Source organism: Meles meles, chromosome 6 (genome assembly GCF_922984935.1).
Source record: "Meles meles chromosome 6, mMelMel3.1 paternal haplotype, whole genome shotgun sequence".
Classification (NCBI taxonomy): domain Eukaryota; kingdom Metazoa; phylum Chordata; class Mammalia; order Carnivora; family Mustelidae; genus Meles; species Meles meles.
The window spans coordinates 65190597-65210457 of NC_060071.1; the positions used below are offsets into that span (position 1 = coordinate 65190597).

Consider the following 19861-nt stretch of genomic DNA (forward strand, 5'->3'; position numbering starts at 1 on the left):
CCATTATGTTATCCAAATGTTGCATATCTCCATCTTCCAGATGGGAATCATCATTGTATTTCTGTTTCTTGGTTTTCTGCTGCTAGGAACTGTTTTTGTTATGTTTTCTAGTTTTGACTAGAGATGTGCTTAATGCTGGTCATTTAACTTTTAACTCAGTCTACTCTCTTCAATTCATTGATGCAAATGAACTTTAATGTTATTAATGGAAGCTTTGCTCACTTTAGCAATCCCATAACGTCATGGTCATTCTGAATGGAAATATTTTCCGTTGTGGTTCACATGATAAAAAGTTGAGTGAAGTAAGTAATACTTTTTCATAAAATAGAATATTAAAGTTTTTTTTTAAGATTTTAATTATTTGAGAGAGATCATGCATGTGCGACAATGAGTGGGGTGAAGGGGAGAGGGAGAGGGAGAAGCACACTCTTCCCGCTGAGCAGGGACCCTGAGATCCTGACTTGAGTCGAAAGGCAGATGCTTAACCAACTGAGCCACTCAGGTGCCCCAGAATATTGAAGTTTTAATATTTCTCTAAAAGAAATACCTCTAGAAACATGCAAAGTCAAAGTGGTGAAAGCTAAAAAGCACTAAATAATGTGTTAATAGGCAAAAAATTTTTTTTTAAAGAATTGATATATTCATTTGTCAGAGAGTGCACAAGCAGGGGGAGCAGCAGGCAGAGGTAGAAGGAGAAGGAGCCCAAAGTGGGGCTCGATCCCAGGACCCCCTGGATCATGACCTGAGCTGAAGGCAGACGCTCAACCGACTGAGCCATCCGGTACCTCAATAGGCAAATTTTTAACCTAAGTACAGGGTTGCCTAAAGGGTTGCCAAAGAGGTCTGTTTATCTGAGTTATTATAATTATATACCTCCTAAGGAAATGTATAGTGACATTTGGTATCACATTTTTTTTTTTAAAGATTTTATTTGTTGTTTGACATACAGAGAGAGATCACAACTAGGCAGAGAGAGGTGGGGGAAGCAGGCTCCCTGCTGAGCAGAAAGCCCGATGTGGGGCTTGATGCCAGGACCCTGAAACCATGACCCGAGCCAAAGGCAGAGGCTTAACCCACTGAACCACCTAGGTGCCCCATTGGTATCACTTTTTAGAATTAGTTAGAAACAGTTGGTGTGTTCAATTCAGAATGACAGTTTTGGTTTAAATGTTAGGCAGAATATGTTAGCCTAGCTTACACACTTCAAAATGGAAATCTAGAAGATAAGGAGGTGAGCTTCTTAAGGGACTTTTTCACTTTTTATAGTCTATGCATATTATAGAATCTGGCACCTAGAATTAGAAGGCACTTAGGAAATATTTGTGAAATGAAAGAATGTGAATAGACAATTGCTTTCAAACATTAACCCAATCAAGTTAAATTGCCTCGTCTTTTTGGTACATCCCCAACCCTGCCAGGCTTTTAATTTGTTCCTTCTCTGTTCTGCTAATCACTAAAACATTTTCCTAAATTTTTAAAAAGATTTTATTTATTTATTTGACAGAGAGAGATCACAAGTGGGCAGAGAGGCAGGCAGAAAGAGTGAGAGGGAAGCAGGCTCCCTGCCGAGCAGAGAGCCTGATGTGGGACTCGATCCCAGGACCCTGAGATCATGACCTGAGCCGAAGGCAGCGGCTTAAACCACTGAGCCACCCAGGCGCCCTAAATTACAAAATTTGTTGACATCTTTTGTTGTTGTGTCCTTCACTAATCCTCTTGTCCCTTCTTTTCCTTTCTTTATCCTTCATTGTCATCTTTTTTCTTTTTAAAAATGATTTTACTGTTTTTTTAGAAGAGATTAGAAAGGCAAAGAAGAAGCATAACTGACTAGTCTACTATTCAGTTTTATTCAGTTAACATTTTAATATAAACATTTTCCCAGTTAATTAACATCCTTCTAAATGGAGAAAACAGGGGGACTTGGGTGGCTCAGTTGGTTAGGCGTCTGCCTTCCCCTCAGGTCATGATCCCAGGGTTCTGGGATTGAGCCCCGTATTGGGCTCTCTGCTCATTGGAGAGCCTGCTTCTCCCTCTTCCTCTGCCACTTGCCCCGCTTGTGCGCTCTGTCTCTTGCTCGCTCTATACTATACATTTCCTTAAACTTTTACTAGCCCCTGTTGTTGGAAACTTGGGTGTTACTATTACTATTTAAAGAAACTAGGATAAAATTTTGGTGCATAAAATGTTTTCTCAGCCTGAAGGTGTTTCCTTAGGAGCAATACTTAAATATAGCTTCTGGGGCAGTTAAAAAGCTATTAATTATAAAAGTTAAACATGTTCATTGTAGAGCATTTGAAGAATGTAGGGAATGTTAAAAAAAAGAGCAAGTCAGCTTTAATTACGTAATGCTGTGATAACACTGATTTGATATTTTGGTGTAGGGGCCTTTTGGTGGCTCAGTTATTAAGCATCTGCCTTCTGCTCTGGTCATGATCCCGCGGTCCTGGGAGAGAACCCTACATCCGGCCCCCTGCTCAGCAGGAAGCCAGCCTCTCTCTCCACTCCCCCTGCTTGTGTTCCCTTTCTCACTGTGTCTCTCTCTGTCAAATAAGTAAATAAAAATCTTAAAAAACAAAACAAAACATTTTGGTGTATTTCTTTCTAGAGATATATATATTCTCTGTCTTTGTGTATATCCTATACATTTAAAGTGTTAGGACTCTTTCCACTGGTTGTAGTATTTTATTTTTTCATGAGCAAAGTATGTCAGTTGACTGTACTTGACATGATTAAGCATATGCATTTTCCCATCATTCATAAATGTATGTTTCTTTAGAGTGAAATAATGTCTACAGTGTCTACAGTTAATGTCTACAATTAATCCCCTCCCAGTTTTTCTTAAATTCAATAGGCTTTTGTCCTCATTACTCTTCTAGAATTAAACTTTGTGACCATATTATCTCCACATTGCTAAATCTAGCAGTCTTCTCATTCTACATGATCTCTCAGCCCTTATGCCATTGTTGATTACTTTCTTGCTCTTGAACTGAACCCATTTTACCACTTGCTTTCAGGACATCACATTCTCCTAGTTCTACTCCTATCTCAGGGTCTGTCCTTCCTGCTGTGTGCTAGTTCCTCCTAACCCATCTACCTTTCAATGTTAGAATGCTCCAGGGCTCACATCTTGGTTATCATCTTTAAAAAAAAGAACTTGGGGCGCCTGGGTGGCTCAGTGGGTTAAAGCCTCTGCCTTCGGCTCAGGTCATGATCCCAGGGTCTTGGGATCAAGCCCCTGCAAAGGGCTCTCTGCTCCGCAGGGAGCCTGCTTCCTCCTCTCTCTCTCTGCCTGCCTCTCTGCCTAGTTGTGATTTCTCTCTGTCAAATAAATAAAATATTAAAAACAACAACTTATCTGCTCAGCTCATTTAGTTTCTTACACTTTCAAATTTATATCTCCATTTTTGGCCTTTTCTTTGAAGTGTGGATTCATATTCATTTGCCTTACCCAACATCTCCAATTGGATATCTAATAGATTTTAAATTTGTCCAAAACTGAGCCCTAATCTCCTTCTAACCCCAAATTTCCAGTTCCTTAGCCACCCTCTTGGAGCAAGGAGTCATACAGTAGTCAAGTTGTGGTCACCTTGTCTTATTTATTAATTGCCTAGGTGAGTAGCTACAGAAGTGGCTTAGAATTAGAGGATAGTTAAGCCTTGTGGTTTAGCATACTCAGAAAATACGTGCAGAGATATTCAGGGTCCATGGTGGACATTAAGTAATCTGTTGTTCTTCCCCCAGTTACTCCTCTGATCTCATTTTTCACTTACTGTTCTCCTCTGTCACTTTTCTTTAGCTTTAATGCTTCCTTGCTGTCCCTCAAACACCCTGGGAAAGCTTCCACCTGCAGGCCTTTGCCTGGAATATTCTTCCCTCTGGTATGACTTATTCCCTGACCTCTTCTCTTTACTTAAATGTCACCTTTTCATTGAGTCCTTAATCACACTATTTAAACTTATAACCCTTATCAACACTGCTAAACTCCTTTCCTACATTATTTCCATAGCCCTTAGTCACCATATAACTTATTATTTTTTAAAGATTTTATTTATTTATTTAATAGAGAGATACACAGCAAGAGAAGGAACGCAAGCAGGGGGAGTGGGAGAGGGAGAAGTAGGCTCCCCCTCGAGCAGGGAGCCCAATGCAGGGCGCGATTCCAGGACCCTGGGATCATGACCTGAGCCGAAGACAGATGCTTAACGGCTGAGCCACCCAGTCTCCCCATGTATTACTTATTTAATTTGTCTCTTCTCCCCATCCTTAGACTAGAATCCTGTATAACCTCCAGAGGGACAGTGATTTTTATCTATTTTGCTCACTGCTGTATCCTCTAGTACCTAGAAGAATGCCTGACATTTGGTAGGGGGTAACTGTGAATGTTAAGAACATAGCATAATGTTATTTAAAAGCTAATGCAATAATACCTTACATTCTTCCTTTCCAACTGGGGCCTGGCACATGGCTCCTGCAAAGAAGGGTGGTGAGAAGAGGAAGGGCCATTTTGCCATCACTGAAGTAGTGACCAGAGAACACACTGTCACCATTAACAAGTACATTCATCGAGTGGACCTGAAGACGTGTGTCCTTTGGACACTCAGAGAGACCCAGAAATTTGCCATGAAGGAGATGGGAACTCCAGATGTGTGCATTGTCACCAGGCTCAGCAAATCTGTCTGGGCCAAGAGGTTAAGGAATGTCCTATACCATATCTGTGTGTGTTTTTCCAGAAAACATAGTAAGAATGAAGATTCCCCAAATAGGGTCTGTATATTGGTTACCTGTGTTCCTGCTGGCACTTAAAAAAAAATCTGCGGGTAATCATTGTGGATGAGAACTTACTGCTGATTGTCAAAGCTCTAAAGCCACACACACAGATACACACACAAACACACGTAATACGGTCTTAGAACATGAATAGAAATGTGTTTAGAATAGTAATTCTTTTTTTTCTTTATAGATTTTATTTATTAAAAAGAGGGAGAGCACACATGCCCTTGAGTGTGGGGATGAACAGAGGGAGAGAATCTTCAGGTAGACTCCCCGCTGAGCACAGAGCCAGATGCAGGGTATGGGGCTCACTCAATCTCATGACCCCCAGATCATGACCTGACCCGAAATCAAGAATCTGATGCTCATGGGGCGCCTGGGTGACTCAGTTGTTGAGTGTCTGCTTTCAGCTCAGGTAATGATCCCAGGGTCATGGGATCTAGCCCCTCATTGGGCTTCCTGCTTAGCAGGGAGTCTGCTTCTCCCACTCTCATTCCCCCTGCTGGTGTTCCCCTCTCTCCGTGTGTGTGTCTCTCTGTCAAATAAATTAATTAAATCTTAAAAAAAAAAAGTCTGATGCTTAACCAATGAAGCCACCCAGGTGCCCCTAGGAGTAATTCTTAATTTGGGGAGTTCAAGGACAGTTGTAAAATTTAATGAAAGTTATATGGATTCCCTCATTATTAAAAAAATAATTATTAGACCTGGTCCGTCTGGGTGGCTCAGTGGGTTAAGCCTCTTCCTAAGTTGGCTCAGGTCATGATCTCACGGTCCTGGGATCAAGCCCTGCATTGAGCTCTCTGCTCCTCAGGGAGCCTGCTTCCCCCTACCTCTGCCTGCCTCTATCCCTACTTGTGATATTTCTCTGTGTGTGTGTTAAATAAATAAATAAATAAATAAGAAATTAAAAAAAAATTACCAGACCTGAAGTGAACTTCTTTAATTGCTAATAATGTTGAACATTTTTAAAAAAAGATTTTATTTATTTATTTGACAGAGATCACAAGTAGGCAGAGATGCAGGCAGAGAGAGAGAGAGAGGAGGAAGCAGGCTCTCTGCTGAGCAGAGAGCCTTATGTGGGGCTTGATCCCAGGATCCTGGGATCATGACCCAAGCTGAAGGCAGAGGCTTTAACCCACTGAGCCACCCAGGTGCCCCAATGTTGAACATTTTTTTTTTTTTAAGATTTTATTTTATTTTATTTGACAGAGAGAGATCACAAGTAGGCAGAGAGGCAGGCAGAGAGAGAGAGGGGGAAGCAGGCTCCCTGCTGAACAGAGAGCCCGATGTGGGGCTCGATCCCAGGACCCTGAGATCATGACCTGAGCCAAAGGCAGAGGGTTAACCCACTGAGCCACCCAGGTGCCCCAATGTTGAACATTTGTAATGGTTTTTAAAAATAGCTTTCTTTCTTTCTTTCTTTTTTTTTTTTTTAAAGATTTTATTTATTTATTTGACAGACAGAGATCACAAGTAGGCAGAGAGAGAGAGAGAGGAGGAAGCAGGCTCCTGGCTGAGCAGAGAGCCCGATGTGGGGCTCGATCCCAGGACCCTGAGATCATGACTTGAGCTAAAGGCAGAGGCTTTAACCCACTGAGCCACCCAGGCGCCCCAAATAACTTTCTTTCTAAATTTCTTTATTTTTTCCATTTATTTGTCAGGATATATTTATGGATATGTATGTAATTAATATATGTATATTTTCTTTATTTCCTGTGTTGTTCATCTTAGTTTATAGAACTTAAAATTTCTATTCAGTCATGTGTTTTCTTTGTTTCTAAGCTTAGAAAATGGTTCTATTTTCTCCTTCCTGCCCAGAGATTTGATAAATACTCACTTTTGTTTTGTTTTAGCTTCCTCCTAACAAAAATGAAAGGGTGTGTTGAGAACATAGAGTTTAGGAAATCATAGCCATATGGTTAGTAACTGAGGGCATGGGTGTGGAAGAGATTGTTCAGGGAGAGTGTTTAGCCAGAGAAAAGGCAGGGAGAGGCAACCTCTGCAAAATGTGTAGGTAGATAATCTGCAAAGGATGAGTTAAATAAAAGAGGTTAAAAAGGAAGTCAGTGGTAGGAAAATAAGGAGAGAGGGACATAGAGCCCATGGGAAACAGAAATTTTAGGAATGGTAGAGTGATCAGTAGTATCAGTTACCTTAGCACGAAGATGGAACACCTAATGATAAGAACTGAAGAGTGGTTGTTGGGTTTGGTCACAAGAAATTCACTGGTCACAAGAAATTCACTGGAGAATGTTTTAATAAGGAATGTTTTAGTGGAGAGATGAAAGTGTAGTACAAGTGCCTATAGTTGTAGACTCTTAAAGAGTTTAAGCAGGGAAAGGATGGAAAGAGAGTGGGTTACACCTTCTGGGAGGGGTAGAGTCAAAGAAGAGAGAGAGAGAGAGAGAGTGTGTGTGTGTTTTGTTTTGTTTTTGTTTTTTTAGGAGGGGAAGAGTTGAGCATATTCATAGAATGTGGAAATGGTATTTAGAGGAAAGGGAGATATTGTGGGTGGGGAAAAGGAGTTACTTGAAGATTCTGCTGGCAGTTGGGGGTTCTAGGCTTAAGGGTCTGGGTGGGGACTATTTTCAGAAAGCAGAGGTACTCCTTCCTTTAAGATGGATAGGAAGGAGGTAAGTTGTTGAGGATAAAGGAGTAGGAGAGAGAAAACTTGGAGGTGATTATGCCTCATTGCCACTTTTTAGCTATGTGTTTTATAATCCGTGGACAACTTAGGTTTTAGTTTTCTTACTGTGAAAGAATATTAATGGTTGCCTTGATTATTTTATAGACTTCATGTGAGTTAACAGTGAAGAAAGTAGATGTTAAAACGCTTTAGAAACTTGAAATGCTACACAAATCTGTAGCTTATTGTTAGCAACGTGTTTGAGAAAGTTATCTGCTTTGAATAGAGTCCGTAAAGCTCATTAAATCTGGGGCACCTGGATGGCGCAGTGAGTTATGCATCCTACTCTTGGTTGCCGCTCGGGTCTGATCTCAGGGTTGTGAGATGTAGCCTGTTTTGGGCTCCCTGCTCAGTTTGGAGTCACTTTGGGTTTCCTCTCTCCCTCTTCCCTTCCCCCTTGTGTGTGCATGCACATACTCTTTCTCCCTGTCGAATAAATAGGTCTTTATTAAAAAAAAAACTTACTAAACAGAATGTTTTCTTTTTTTTTTTTTTTAAAGATTTTATTTATTTGAGAGAGAGAGAATGAGAGAGAGAGCGCGTGCGTAAGTGGAGAACGGTCAGCGGGAGAAGCAGACTCCGTGTCAAGCAGGGAGCCTGATTCAGGAGTCCTGGAACTCCAGGATCATGACCTGAGCTGAAGGCAGTCGCTTAACCAACTGAGCCATCTGAGCGCCCCAAACAGAATGTTTCTAATAGCAAGAAGGTGAGGTGTTTTAGGACTACAGTGTGAGAGTTTTAGGCCTCTCAGGCTTTATCTTATATCTGGAAAGGTTTCTTTGTAAGTCAGGAATGTGTCTTAATAAGAACTGCTGCTGACATTAGCACTTGAAATCATTTAAAATGTTGACGGAATAATTAGGGGAAAATGTGTGGGAAGAAATCTCCTTCGAAACAAAGTAAAGTGAATTTTTCAGTAGTTTAAATTTGGCATGAGACTGCAGGAATTCTGCATTCTCTTGTGTCTTCTGCTTGTTCACTTCTGAAAACATTTTAAAAACTTTTGAAAAAAACTAAACCTCAAGTTTCCCCCCCCCCCAAAGATTTTATTTATTTATTTGACAGACAGAAATCACAAGCAGGCAGAGAGGTAGGCAGAGAGAGAGGAGGAAGCAGGCTCCCTGCCAAGCAGAGAGCCTGATGCGGGGCTCTATCCCAGGACTCTGGGATCATGACCTGAGCTGAAGGCAGAGGCTTTAACCCACTGAGCCACCGAGGCACCCCTAAACTTCAAGTTTTTATGAACTCTTAAGATTTTGGTGCCTTAGATTAATTTATGCTTAGCTCTTTTCTGCCATCTTTCTATGTGGCTGTAATGGTGGGTGTGAATGTCCTGGCAGATGCACACAAGAGCATTAACAATGCTGAAAAGAGAGGCAAATGCCTGGTTCTTTTAATTTTATTTTTATTTTTTAAGATTTTATTTATTTGACAGAGATCACAAGTAGGCAGAGAGGCAGGCAGGGCCGGGTGGAAGCAGGCTCCCTGCTGAGCAGAGAGCCAGTTGTGGGACTCAGTCCCAAGACCCCGAGATCATGACTTGAGCCAAAGGCAGAGGCTTAACCCACTCAGCCTGAGCCACTCAGGCACCCCTGCCAGGTTCTTTTTAGGTCACGCTCCAGAGTCATCTTTTCTCATGGTGATGACAAAGCATGATTAAATTGGTCAATTTGAAATCATTAATGATTAGGGAGCTGGGAAAATTGTTTTGATCCTCACAGGAGGTTAAACAGAGGTGGAGTGATCAGCCCCAGATTTGATGTACAACTCAGAGATCTAGAAAAATGGCAGAATAATTTGTTCCAGTTCCTGCCAGTTTGGTTTCATTGTACTGACAACCTCAGCTGGCGTCATAGACCATGAAGAAGCAATATGAAAACACACAGGAGGGAAAATCCTGGGATTCTTTTTCTAGGGTTGTAATACCCATGTGCAAATAAAATGCCTCAGTAGGGGAAAAAAAAAAAAGCTTTGAAAAAATAAAACTTCAAGTTTTTATGAAATCTTAAGATTTGGTGCCTTAGATGGATTTATGCTTATTAGCTCTTTTACTCTTTATCTGTGTCCTTATGATGTACAGGTTCAGTTTTTATATGTAGTGAGTCTATCACATGGTATTTAGTTAAAAAAAAAAAAAAAAGGTTTGTGTTGTGCTCTTCCCTTCTCTGTTTCTCTCTCTCTCTCTTTTTTTGGCATTGTGTTTTCTTAGCACTCTAGATTCCATTAGCATTTCCATTCCTTTGCCCTTGGTTATCATCAGTCCTGGATTTCTGTTTGTGATTTCTGGGTGCTGAGGATGACTGGAGAAAACCATATAATTGAGCCAATTGTTCCACTACTGACTAATACATGCTGCTTAGTCTGATTTGACCCTTGATGTTATAGCTAATTACCATGAACATTTCATGGGATATTGGCTCTTTCTCATTCCCTTGACAAAAATGTGCATGATATTGTTTCATTTTTGTACCCCTGTTAATTTATTCAAATATATTCGAGTGCCTACTATATGTCAGCCAGTATGCTAACGAGTAGAAAATAGTAAGAGGGAAACAGTTAAAGTGCCAATTACAATACATGAGTGTGGAAAAAGATAAAATATTAATTTGACTTGGTGATAAAGAAGTCATGGTGGGGGTGCCTGGGTGGCTCAGTTGTTAAGTGTCTGCCTTTGGCTCTGGTCATGATCCCCCGGTCCTGGGATTGAGCCCTGCATCACTTAGGGCTGCCTGCTCAGTGGGAAGCCTGCTTCTCCCTCTCGACTCCCCCTGCTTGTGTTCCCTCTCTTGCTATCTCTGTCAAATAAATAAATCTTAAAAAAAAAAAGAGAGAAGTCATGGTTATCCTAAAAGTAGTATTAGTAGGGAGTTAAGATGGAATCCCCCTTATAGTTGGTGGAAGAGTAAATGGTAGGTGATAAAGGAGGAGGGTAGAGAGAGGAGTGGGGAGGGAGTACAGAAGGGAGCACGGGAGTGAGAGGGAGGAAGAGGGAGAGTGTTGGGCCAGAAGGACTAAGGGAAGAGGAAGTGGGGAGGGAGAAGGAGAGAAAAAGAATTATTTCTCTGTGAGAAGGTTTGCTGAGAAGGCTGGATAGGAGTCAGGAAGGGCTTTGTTTTTATGTTAAAACCTCACCTTGTATACTTGGTGAGGGAAAGATGCTAATAAGGAAAGAGGTTGAAGATTCAAGATATGGTATAGAGCAAGATGTTGAATGAGGTAGGAAACAGGTGGAAGTCATCATGTGGGTCAGGAATACAGATGGATGGGTTGGCTTTGTACAGGAGGAGGAATGCCTCATTTTTTGGGACTGAAATAAAAATAGGGAGATGTATGAATATAGATAAAGTTATAGGTAGGGAAATCTGGGTAGAGGGAGGGTATGCCTGATAATTTGCATATCTTTATAAGGTCAGGAGCAAGGTTGTTGGTTGATCATGAAGGGCCTGGACAGGGGATGATGGGGGTGGGGGGGAATTGAGTTGAGAAAATAATTAAAAGAGTTGTTGAGGGGAGGGACACCTGGGTGGCTTTTTTTTTTAAAGTAAACTTTCTGCTCAACAGGCAGGCTTGAACTCATGACCCTGAGATCAGGAATCTCATGCTCTGCCTACTGAGCCAACCAAGCACCCCTGCTTTGGGGTTTCTTAATGTCTTTTTTTTTGAAGTCTGGTTATACCATTTCTGTCTCATCTATGCCCTGACTTCATCCTCTTCTTTGTATATGCTTTTCCTTACCTTATGGTGTCATCTTATGTATGGTCAATGTTCTCTCTCTCTCTCTCTCTCTATCTATATATATATTTATTTATTTATTTTTGACAGAGAATGAGAGCGAGAGCGCGCGTGTGTGAGTGTGCAAGCAGGGAGAGTGGCATGGAGAGGGAGAAGCAGGCTCCAGAAGAGCAGGAAGCCTGACGTAGAGCTGGATCCCAGGACACTGGGATCATGGCCTGAGCCGAAGGCAGCCACTTAACTGACTGAGCCATTCAGGTGGCCCTGGTCCATGTTTTCTTAAGGCCTCTTCTCTGGCAGTTGGTTCAGATTCTGTTCTTGCTTCCCACCGGCACAAGTCCCTCCTACTATTCCCATTCTATTGAGAGAAGGAGTGTATTTGCATGTAAGAGAGAGAATCCTTCATTCTTGTTGGGCTAACCTTTAAGTAAGCTTTTTCCTCCTAGGCTGATGGCCATTCTGTAGGACTGGTGACCTTTGGGTCAGGTCCATGCCTCTGAACCAGGATCATGTGGTACTTATATGGAGATTAGGAGATTACATGAAATAAGACACTGACACACAGCTCTTTAATTTGCAGAGGGCTGTTGGTTCAGCTTTTACCTTGAGGGGGAACTGTGATTTTGTTGACCAATCTGGTGAGAACTAGATTGCTTAGAAGACCAGGGTTTACCTCAATAAGGGCATCTAGATAGGCTCCATGAAAGTACTAGACTTTTAAGAATGAGAGGATTGACTGGTAGGAAGTTGGTGGAGTAGGAGAACCCTGGGCTGAAGTCTTGCCATGTGGCCATCTAGAGAGTCCCTACATTGACATGAATAACCCAGAAAACAACTGGATAGCTGGCTGAACAGACTTTCTGCGGCCTAACATAGACAAGAACCCACAGCTAAGCAGATCCACCCTTGCAGCTGCCCATGGCAAGATCCTATCAAAGCAGTGCCACAAAGCCTGGCAGTGTGTGTGCAGCCCAGACAAGGGTCGGCACCACTCTGAAGTGAGTCCTGCTCCAGGGAGAGGGGAAGAGAACCACATAGCAGTCTGACTATCACTCCAGTAGCAGGCTGGGATCAGGCACCTGGTTTGAATACAGGCCCCACACACCAACAAAAGCTTCTCAGGAGACAACACTGGGAAAGTGCCTACAGTTTGGTATTACTTCATCTCTGGCAAATGCCTGGTCTTATTCAACTCAGGCCCAAGGCAGCGGTGGACTGGCCCACTAACACTGTGGGGACCAGACTCTGCTCACAACAGGCAGAGAGCTATTGCAGGCTGGACTGAAGACAAACACAGCTCTGCCACAACAGGAGGGGGCAGACAACACACAGGGGAGACCCCCTGAAGTGCCACATTCTGGGGAACAGGGGACCCTGCACAGCAGGTCACTGCAGGCCCTCTTCTTCATAAAGCCACTCCCGTCAAGTGCAGGAGAGAAACAGACTCAGAATTAGAATGTGGAGACAGGAATATGTCCCAAATGAAAGAGCAGAACAAAATCACAGCAAGAGACCTAAACAAAGTGGAGGTGAGTAATATGTCTGATTGTGAATTTAAAGTAATGCTCATAAAGATGCTCGCAAGAATTGAGAAAGGAAAACAAAGTTAAAGGCAAAAACCAGCCACGTCCCTGTCACACATGCCATCAGGTGGCTCCCAAATTCATAGTCCAGCCACCCTCCTGACTGAGTCACCATGCACAGCCTGCCACCTGCTCAGTGCCAAGTCAACACGCCTTCACCTCAGATTGCCAAGGGCTCAAACTGGCACTCTTCCTCTCAAATTCCAGCCTGTGCTCAAGTTTGTGCACAAAAGTGGGCATAATTATAATAGCAGAATGAAGCAACCCAAACAGTGACACTAATTCTGTGGAATATATAATGGATAAAAGGAGTGTGCTAGGCCGAGAATATCTCCAACAAGCGCATCAAAGAACAGTACATACAGCATGATTCTGTATGAATCATGTAAGAGAAGCAAACTGGGGAAAAATAAAACAAGATGAAATCAGAGAGGGAGACAAACCATAGAGACTCTTAAGCATAGGAAACAAACTGAGGGTTGCTGGAGGGGAAGGGGGTGTGAGAATGGAGTAACTGGGTGATGGGCATTAAGGGGGACACTTGATTGAATGAGCACTGGGTGTTCTGTGCGACTGATGAATCAATGAACTCTGCCTCTGAACTAATAATACATTACATCTTAATTAATTGAATTTAAATAAAAAAAAGGAAATCCACACACACAAAAGAATGAGAGGATTTCTATATGAGGAGATTAGGGAGAATGATGTTGATATGATAGACTATGAAGACAGGAAGAAGATGCTAAAGCAGTGGAAATTGTATATGCAAAAGGTTCAGGTAAAAAAAGTGTGGGGCATATGCAGTTCAGCATATAGTAGTAATGAGAAAGAAAGATGAATCCAGAGTATTGAGGTCTTTTTATGCTAAGCCAAGGAGTTGAGGTACAACATGATGTTCATTGTTTAGTTGTCTTGAAGTTCTTGCTAACCTTAAAATCACTATGAGAATTTATGAATGAGTGAAGTTCAGTCTAGAGAAGTGTTGTAATTTTTTTTCTTGTAGTTAAGACTGCATGACTTTCAGATCTTAATTTTGTGACACTAGTATTCTATTGTTCATTTATTTGTAAGACTTATGTGATTTTTACAGAAGTTTTGAGATATAATTCACATACCATAAAATTCATTTAAAGTATACAGTTCAGTGGTTTTTAGTATATTCACAGTTGTGTACCCAATCTTACCCCCAAATTTAGAACATTTTCATAACATCAAAAAGAAAACTTACAGGGCGCCTGGGTGGCTCAGATGGTTAAGCACCTGCCTTTGGCTGAGGTCATGATCTCAGGGTCGTGGGATGGAGCCCGTTTGGGGCTCTCAGCTCAGTGGGGAGTCTGTGTCTCCCTTTCCCTCTGCCTCTGGGGATATTGCATGGGGGAAGGGGAGAATAGAAAGTAACTGCTAATGGGAATAAGGTTCTTTTTTTAAAGATTTTTTTTTTTATTCATTTGAGAGAGCGAGTACAAGCAGGAGAGGCAGAGGGAGAGGGAGACACAGACTCCCCACTGAGCTGAGAGCCCGACATAGGTCTTGATCCCAGGACACTGAGGTGCAATATCCCCAGTCCTAGGCAACCAGTATTCTACTTTGTGTTTCTATAGGTTCATACAATAGGAGGTCCTTTGTGATTGAGTTTCACTTATAATTTTTAAAAAGATTTTATTTATTTATTTGACAGACAGAGATCACAAGTAGGCAGAGGCAGGCAGTGGGGGTGGGGGGGGAGCAGGCTCCCTGCTAAGCAGAGAGCCCGATGGAGGGCTCGATCCCAGGACCTGAGACCATTACCTGAGGTGAAGTTAGAGACTTTAACCCACTGAGCTACCCAGGCACCAATTTTCAAGTTTATCCATGTTGTACCATGTATTGGTAGTACATTCCTTTTTGTGGCTAAATAATATTTAGTTGTTTGGATATACCATATTTTGTTTATCCATTTTTTAGTTAGTGAACAATTGCATTGTTTCCCCTTTTTGGCTACTATAAATAATACTAATAGAAACATTCATGTACTTTGTGTGTGTGTGTGTGAAAATATTTTCATTTTTCTTGAATATATACCTAGTAGTGGAATTACTGGGTCATATTTAACCTTTTGAGGAACTGCCAAACTTTTCCAAAGCATCTGTACCATTTTACATTCTCACCCAATGTATGAAGGTCCTAATTTCTCCACATTCTTGTCAACACTTATAAATATCTGTCTTTATTTATTTATTTTTTTTGAAGATTTACTAATTTTTTTATTTTTTAGAGAGGAGGAGTGTGCAAGAGTGAGCACAAGTTGGGGGAGGGACAGAGGGAGAGACTCTCTAAGCAGACTCTCTGCTGAACACAGACCCCGGTGCTGGCTTTGATCTCTCCTATGAGAACTCCTATGTGATCTCTTATGAGATCACAAGCCCAAACGAAACCAAGAGTTGGATGCTCAACTGACTGAGCCACCCAGGCCCCCCTGCTTTTTAAAAAAGGATTTATTTATTTATTTTAGAGACTGCAAGAGAGTGGGAGTGCATGAGTGGGGAGAGGAGCAGAGGGAGAGAATCTTAAAGCAAGCTCCCTGCTGAACGCAGAGCCCATCATGGGGCTCAGATTCCATGACACGTGAGATTATGACCTGAGCTGCAGCTGGGAGTCAGTCATTAATCTGACTGAGCCACTCTGGCGCCCCAGTATCTGTCTTTTTAATTACAGCCATCTTAGTCTGAGGGAAGTAGCATCTCACTGGGGTTTTGATTTGCATTTCCCTGATCACTAATGACTTTGAGCATATTTCCATGTGCTTTTATTGACCATTTTTGTTTATCTTCTTTGGTGAACTGTCTGTTCAAGTCATTTACCCATTTTTGAATTGGCTTGGATTTTTTTGGTGGTTGTTGAACTGTAGGAGTTCTTTATATATTTTGGGTATTAATCCAGTATCCATGATTTGCAGATATCTTCTCCCATTCTGTGGATTGTCTTTTCAATATCTTAATAGGGTCCAAACCCAAGGTCATGAAGATTTTCCCTGTTTTCTTACAACAGGTTTATAATTTCAGTGTTGTGTTTAGATCATTTTGAAGATTTTATTTTTTTAAGTAATCTTTACACACAATGTAGGGCTCGAACTCAGAATGGCCAGATCAAGAGTGGCATGCTTCACTGACTGAGCCAGCCAAGTGCCCCTAGATTATTGATCTGTTTTGAATTAATTTTTGCATATGGTATGAGATATAGGTCCACCCTCATTCTTCTGCATGTGTATAGCCAGTTGTCTGAGAAATACTTGATCTTCTGTGATTTAATAAAGTATTTTCTTCATACTTTGGGTAGTAGGACATTTCTTCATACTTAATAAACTGGCATAAGCTCCCATTCAAAATACTATCATGAAATGAATATAGAAGATACTATTAGAATTGGAAATTAGAGTTGTAAAGTTCCATACAGATTTTGTTCAGTTCCTCTCATTTTATAAATATGGAAACAAAGACCTGGAGAAGTTAATTGATATCTAAGGCTGTGTAGCTATTGGTTAAAGATAATGCTTTAACCCAAGGATTAGCAAACCTTTCCTGTAAAGGACCAGATAGTAAATATTTTAGGCTTTGTGGGACAAGAGGCAAAATAGGGTATTGTGTAGGTACTTTTGTAATGAGAAAAAAACCAAATTTCCACAAATATTTTTATTAATGAATTTCAAAATATAATTAATAGAATCTCTCTCTCCCTCTTTTTTTTGGTGATACATATCTACTAATGAGAAAAATGGAGGATTTTTTTTGGGGGGGAGGATAACATTTTATTTGATGTTCAAAATTAGCATTCCTTAGCATCAGAACTGATTGGAAATATTCATCTGTTATTGTTGATCTGTTTGAAGTTTTGTGTATTTTTTTTTTTAAGAGATAGGGAGAAAGAATCTTAACCCTGCTTCATGCTGGATGTGGAGCCAGTTGCTGGGCTTCATCTCAGCAACCCTGACATCATGACCTGAGCCAAAATAGTTGGGTTCTTAAGCAACTGAGCCATCCAGGCACCCCTGTATTTCATCTTTGAAAATGTCTTTTACACAGAAATTTACTGCCAAATACTGATATGTTTCTCATTGAGCAGGTACATTGCTTGGAAAGCATATAGAGAATTGCTAGATTTTTCTCCTTGGTATTTGCCTTTTTGATATGAATTGCAGATTAATCACATCAGTTTAAAAGTAGGTGGAAACCTTCAGCTGCACAGGTACATAGATTTTGAAATAGGGAAATACACTTTCAATTGTACTAAGGTCTGAATACACTGCTGAAACCATAGTTTGAACTTGTAACATAGATCTGTTATGAATTTGTATAGGAATGCATCTTTTTTACTTTTTTTTCCCCATTTTAGTTTATTGAGATATAATTGACATAAAGCACTATTGAGATATAATTGACGTAAAGCACTATTATTGTGGAGCATAGTGACTTACATACATTATAAAGTGATTACAATGGTAACTTAACATTCACCATCTCATATGGATACAAAAAAAGCAAAATGGAGAAAAAAGTCTTTTCTTTTCTTTTCTTTCTTTCTTTCTTTCTTTCTTGCTTTCTTTTTGTTTTACTTGTGAAAAGAACTTTTAGGATTGAGTCTCTGAGCAACTTTCAAATAAATATACCATATAGCAGTTTTAACTATAGTCATCTTGTATATTACATCCCCCCAGCACTCATTTATTTTATAACTTGAAGGTTGTACCTTTTGACCACTTTCAGCCAGTCCCACTAGCCCCACAACTCTCTTGCCCAGGTAATGTCAAATATGGTCTCTTTTCGATGAGGTGTTTTTTTTTGGTGTGTGTGTGTGTGTGTGTGTGTTTTAAAGGTTCCATAGATAAGTAAGATCATTCAGTATTTGCCTTTCCGTCTAACTTACTCATTTAGTGTAATGCCCTCAGGGTCCATTTGTGTTGTTGCAAATGGCAAGATTTCTTCCTTTTTTATGGCTGAATAGTATTCCATTACGTGTGTGTGTGTGTGTGTGTGTGTGTGTGTGTGTGTGTGTGTACACAAATATATATCACATTTTCTTTATTCATTTGTTGATGAAGACTTAGGTTGCTTCCATGTCTTGGCTATTGTAAATAATGCTGTGGTGAACATGGGAGTGCAGATATCTCATCCATACAGTGATTTCAGTTCCTTCAAATATATAACCAGAAGTGGAACTTCTGAATCATATGTAGTTCTGTTTTCAGTTTGTTGAAGAACCTCCATAGTGTGTTTTCCTTAGTGGCTTTGCCAATTTATTGTCCCACTAGTAGTGCACAAGAGTTCCCTTTTCTCTACATTCTTGGCAACATTTTTTATCTGTCTTTTTGATGCTAATCATTCTAACAGATGTGAGGTGTGGGAGTGGACATCTTGCATATAACTCTTGACAACATGTGTGTATGTAGCATGACATTACTTGTGATTCAAACCTTGTTTTCATTTAAAGGACTTGGTTGCAGTATAAGTTTTGCACATAATCACTTTTGCCTTTTGATTTTAGGTTGATTTCATTGAGAAACATTATTCAGTCTATAGGAAAAGTTAATTTCCAAAGCTATTTTAGTGTTCAGTAATAGTGGTTGAGGGCAGTTCTTCTCATTCAGAAAAATTTCAGCTAGAAAAATTGCAATAAAACTATCCCTGCTAAGCTTGCCAACTTCTTAGTGGTAAGGCAAATCAGAATATACATCTTCTATTTCTGGCAAAAATTAATGGAATCAAGGATACTTAAGTCCATGAGAGCAAAGTTAATTTTTTTTTAAAAGATTTTATTTATTTATCAGAGAGAGTGCACAATCAGGCAGAGTGGCAGACAGAGGTGGAGAGAGAAGCAGGCTCCTTGCTAAGCAAGGAGCCTGATGTGGAACTTGATCATAGGACCCTGGAATCATGACCTGAGCCAAAGGCAGAGGCTTAACTGACTGAGCCACCCAGGCATCCCAACTTTTCTTTTTTTTTTAGAATTAACTATTGGCACTACTAGTTGAGTAACACATGATAGATGTTTTCTGCAGACTGTTTTATGATGAATATTGCAATGAATAACCATAGCCTTGTTTAAACATCCTACATTTTCATGAACTTTATAAATTTGTCCAGTTAAGACTTTTTTTCTGCCCATATGTATTTTGACCGCTATCAGTTGTAACACATCATAGCAGATTCTACCTTAGGTTGCACTGAATTAGTGTTTTCCTAGAATCTTTGAAAATCATCTTGCCTGTTGTTCCTTGCAGATTATTTAGGCTAATTATAATTACTTAGTTCAAACTTGTATTACCTTTTCAAATAAATGGTAATAACCGAGAAATATTTATACTCCTATCGATTCATCAAGAGCCAAGGAAACATTCAAAATCATCTGCCTTGATATTGTGAGATTGTTTTATTGATTGATTGATCGATTGATTTAATAATAATCTCTATACCCAATGTGGGGCTTGAAATTTTGACCCTGAGATCAAGATTTATATGCTCTATGGAATGAGCATTCCAGGCACCCTCTTTCTTAATTGATAATATACTTTTTTTTGAGTAACTGTCCTTACCATTAGGCTTACAATCTTAAATAAATTTTGTAGATGCATTTCTTTGGCTTCAATAAACATGATTTAATTAACTTGCTATTGATAAAATGCTTTTCTTGCTTGGCTAACAAATGAGCCATTCAGAAGCTTACTTTGATTGCATATTCATTTTTTATTTTTGTGAAGAAATTCAGCTGTGATAAGGCCTACTGTTTAAATTTTCCAAATTTTTCTGACTGTGTTTACCTGTAAATTTAAATACTGTGATGAGTGTTTGGTCTGGTAATGTTGATGTATGTTGTATTCTCATCATAGCTGTAGTGTCAGGGCATATAATAAACGTATGTTTTGTTATCTAATTTGATAGTAAAATTATCTATACTGTATTTAAAAGTATATTTGAAGCCTACTTTTTATCTTTTCTTGTTTTGACTTGAAGGGTATGCTGTGATAATAAAAAATAAAATGTATGGCAGTAAGTATAGTGTTCGAAAAGCTGTCAAGTTATATAACTGCATCACTGTTATTTGTAGTGTCCTGAGC

General features: G+C 40.1%; 1 protein-coding gene across 2 annotated transcripts in view; it reads left to right on the plus strand.

The window, feature by feature from the left end:
* The window catches only part of MGA (MAX dimerization protein MGA), a 174784-nt gene that overhangs the window by 36669 nt on the left and 118254 nt on the right, over positions 1-19861 (plus strand). Inside the window, exon 1 of one of the 2 annotated variants that reach the window (XM_046007126.1) lies at positions 8060-8162. The exons of the other annotated variant lie outside the window; for it this stretch is intronic. The gene's annotated coding sequence lies outside the window, so the exon portion shown is untranslated. Of the gene's footprint in view, positions 1-8059; positions 8163-19861 lie in introns of those variants that run through there. 2 annotated transcript variants of the gene reach the window in all.